The sequence below is a fragment of the Hordeum vulgare genome, chromosome 7H (assembly GCF_904849725.1).
Source record: "Hordeum vulgare subsp. vulgare chromosome 7H, MorexV3_pseudomolecules_assembly, whole genome shotgun sequence".
NCBI classification, from domain to species: Eukaryota; Viridiplantae; Streptophyta; class Magnoliopsida; order Poales; family Poaceae; genus Hordeum; species Hordeum vulgare.
The window spans coordinates 610711619-610716321 of record NC_058524.1 but is presented as its reverse complement, the minus strand read 5'-3'; positions in this window follow the sequence as shown (position 1 = coordinate 610716321).

Sequence of the window (4703 nt, the reverse complement as noted above, 5' to 3'; positions counted from 1 at the left end):
ATGGCGGACAACTTTGTTTGGAGACAAGTATGGCATCGACTTGCTCGACAAGATTACAATCACCTATAATCTGTCAAGGATTTTATAATTCGTGAAATTGTTTCAAATTCATTTATTGCATTTAAATTAATGGACATTTTAGTATTCATACATTTTTCCTATATTCATGAATATTTTTCAAATTTGCTTTTTTTATCCATTAGCATTTTAAAATCCACCAACATCTTTTAAATTCATGGGCATTCTTAAAAATCGTATAGATTTTGTAAGTTTCCAAATATTTATAAATTATTTATGTTTTCTTAGCTGGTCTTCCTCTCCGTTTCTTTCTTCTCTCGTCCTTATGTGAGAGGCCCAACTAGGTCTACTGGTTGTCAACCCAACCGAGGGTTATATTCGTGCTCCTCATTAGCTCACGTTTGTGTTTGCTCTCTGTCCACTCATTGCTCCCATTGGATAGGAACCCTTGTTGGAGATGCTCTTGTCAGTGGAGCCAATGAGCGGGGGCAGACCGCCCTATCGATCGGCCACCCCCATCGAACATCAGCGGGGACTGACTGGGGTATATCGAGCAGTAACTTCAGATTAATTTGTACTTGCAGTGACGATTAACAGGCCCAATAGCTCGGAAGAAGCCCAGCCTAGTTAGCGTAAGAATGCTTAGGTCTGGACTGATGTATTGACTAGTCCTGCCGATGTTTGGCCAGATTAAAACCCATACTAGGGCATCGCCAACCATTGCGTGCAACCTGCGTCTACGTCGATCTCTTGATTCCCTCTATTCGGCAATTCAGATTTCACACTCAGGGCTGCACAATATGACTCAAGTCGGATCCAAGGTACTATTTCACACTCAAGGCGCTGTACATTATAGATTGCAAACTAGCTTATACACAATAGCTTCAATCTTAATTTTCTTTATGGATAGATTCAATCTTTACGGAACAAATATTATAGCACAAGTAGAATTACACAACAAGCTGAAACAGAAACCACAACATATGAGATTATTGAATATCTTGCACCTGTTTTGGCGTATATTATCTACATGAATCTAATAGAAATCTAGTTTGCTTCTTCGAAAAAAAGATAGATGTCATCTTGCGCTCCTCTTGTATGTTCATTGGCCAAAACCTACATTATCTAGCATTTCTCTTATTATCATATATTGGACGAGAAAAAAAATCTTCATACTCTTCTTCGCCCGCCCTCCTCCCTCTATGCTAAAATCCTAGATCCGCCCCTGTTCAGTACAAGGCCCCAAATTAAACGTATAAACGGTGACGTACTTTAAGAAAAAAGACCATCCTATCTATTTTATGAAGGGGTATGAAGATATCTCCTCGATGTGTTTAGGAGGTCGTACCAAAGCAGAAATGAGTGTGCAAACCTACATCATTACAAGAGAAAACAAATTGCAGGTAATCGACAAACTACGGCCACACCTACAACAGGAACCACACCTGCAAACAAGATTCCATCCATGGAGACAGATCCTCACAAGCAGGATCACGGTAAAAGAAGACTGAGAACACCCTCACGTAGGTGTGTGTTAGGAGAAAACATTAGTTATGTTGTCAGGCAAAGCAAGAAAAATAAGCTGCACTATTGCATTACTTCTGTTACTTGGTCATCTATCTATCATTTGGTGGACCTTCAGATAAAAGATGAGTTAACATAGTCAAATTTAAGTTTATCTTATTCCCATTTTTCAGGCTGGCAGTTTTGTAGGTTGCTCGATTCGACTTCAATTGCACTATTAGTGAAAGGTATTGTAGAAAGAGCTCTCGTTTTATCCTGAAGGAACTTATGAATTGACTAGTCGTTGATGCACAAGAACCTGAACATAAGGATGTTATCATCTTCAGAAGCTGGAAATGTATCGACAAGCTACTGGAAAAATAAGTAGAAATGTGGTATAACATCTGTCCCTTTTCACTGTCATGCCAAAATAAGGACAAAATATTCAGCGCCCGAGTCAAAATATTGCATAATATTCGATGAATTCTCGACCATGGATTCAAAAGATTGCACGATGTTTCAAAAATGATCATTTCATTACTCAACATGATATCTAATTGGTTTGTTTCCTAAAAAGTCCTACAGAAATTATTTTACCAAATAGTCCCACAAATTGCAACCACGTGCTGAACCCAGGACAACATTGAGGCCTAGACTTAGCCAAAGTTTTAACTCGACTACAGATGGTAAGTACAAGGAGAATATTTTACAATCGTTTGGTTTTCAACGGAGATATTCAAACCACCTATTAGACCTAACCTAAATAATTTAGATCCAGCAGTACACTACACTTGCACAATTTCATTTAGCCATCCGTTATATCAATCCTGATCTAGATCTCAAAACTAGCTAGGTTCCCACGGATTGTCGATGTAAGTATGATTAATTTTTTGTACAGGTACAAGCACCCTGTGCCTCCTAACTGTGATGCGACTGTGGTTTGTTCTGCTCCAATCTCCCACGCTCAAGTTAATGTATACGTTCAAGCCATGGGCCACGGCACACGAGCTTGTTTCGTAACATGTTCGTTTTCAAGGGCTGACTGACTAGGTTACTTCTCCAGGGTGATGCCTTATATAACATCAGTAGAACAACAAATTGTGCATATAGCTACCGTGCCAAGCCAGATGTGTGCATATCATATGTAAGGTATGTATATGCATGCAATTTACCTGAATTAACCGAATGCAGTCGTTCAGGGACAGGTCATGCATGCATGCTTGTTTTGCCTGTCATGCCATCGCATCTGTCTCACTTTTTTAGCGCACTTTCGCATTGTTATGGTGTTAACAAACCAAGGCTGACTGGCTCATATGTGTCGATTCCATTAAACAACCAAACCAAATGTTCATACATTGCATCGATGGATCTCCCGTAATATACTCACAATGGATGGCTGGATGTCCTGCATATTTGTACACCAGCATATATAGTCATCGGTACAAGTCTGGACTGACCTGGTGAAGCTCTTGGCATGGTTTTGACAATGTAGTTTCGTGCTGGACTCACGTGGAGCACAATATGCGAGACATCTGTGAGGCTATCTCTTCTTCGCTGATGCTTTTTCGAACGAGGAAAACGTAAGGATCTTTGCAAGCCAAGAAACGCTCCTGTAATAGCACAATTTTTTTTTCAATGCTAGACTATTTCATCATGTTGCCCGTTCCGAATGAGACTACAAATTAGGCTGTGGCGAGGGCCACACATTTGAGTATTATTACCGGATAGTAGACTCAAGTTATTTTTCTTTAGGTTTTTTTTTGCGAGCGAAATATTTGTATTACTCAAACCTCAACGAAATTACAATCTGCACAGGCTAGCTCAACCGCACAAGAGGGTCCACAGCCAAACCAAGTCATTGTTCTTCCCTCTACACGCAAAATTCGCTAGGCTATCACTAACCTTATTTTGACTGCAACTGATATGAGTAATACAATGAATGGCCCTGAATTTTTCATTTCCTTTCACATGTCAACTTATAAAATCCCTTCCTAATTAATGACTAGGGGGGCAGACATATATATGTGTCACTCTCTTGCGTCATATAGGTCAGTTTTGGTCATGTTTTCGGCTGCACCATGTAGGTCAGCTTTGGTCATGTTTAGGCAAGGAAAAAAATAGCGCGCTATACAAAATAGCGTGGCGCCTGAAGCTAATAGCATGTTATAGCGCGTTATAGCGTGCTATTAGCGAGACATTATACACCGATCAGTTTAGCGAGTCAATTCTCTACATGCTACGACATGCTATTAGCGATGCTATAGAGCGCTATTTTTTAGTGTGTTTAGGTCATGTTTTCTTGCGCCTTGTAGGTCAGTTTTTTTGGTCATGTTTTCTGCTTGGTGGCAGTGGTGGCGCTCTGGCCCTACAGGCCCAGATCTAGTTCCCCCCGGCCCGATCTAGGTCAGGACGGGCATGTCTCGTTGCCTCCGGTTGGTCTACGGCGTGGTTCGCGGTGGGGATGACAGGGTTGACGCCGCACCGCTCTAGCGTGGTGACGGGGGCTTCACGGGCTTGTCCAAGCCCGACTAGGCTTTTGGGCTGCTCATGAGGGTAGCGGCGGCGGCGGCCTACATGCAGCAGCACAGTAGCGTGGCCTTTACGAGCCCCGGGGCTCGGTCGGGCCTGTTTGGCCTGGTGTGCCCCTGCTAATGTTTCCAGTGGGCACCCGCCGATGACGTGGAGGACGTCCACCGGTGGCTGCGCTGCTGCCGCCCTCCGGCTCCAATGGCTTGGTGTGCTCTCGCCTTCATGTTTGGACGGCGACCGTCTTGGACAGTGGAGGTGGTTCCCTCCTACGTGGTTGTCCTCCTGTCGAAACATGTCTCCGGGTGGTTCGCCTGAGACTGACCGGCCTTGCTACATTGGCCATGGTGAGACGACGATGGTGGCTGCAAGACCATGGTCGCGTATGTTGGTGGATGGTATACTTGCTGGAGCGCTTCTGATTGTCCAGGAGGTGGTGTTTTGGGGGTTGGGAGAAATCCTTGTCATTCGACACCGATACGGTGACACTTGAGAGTGTCACCCTTCCTTTCTGAAGGGTGTCGGGTGTACCTCCTCCCCACGCCTCGGCGCGTACCGGGGAAAACCCTAGGACCTGTCTGGGCAAAAGTGTCGTCGTCGTCACTATCTTTCTTAAAGGTGATGCTTGGTACGCGATGAATCAGAGTGCTTGGATC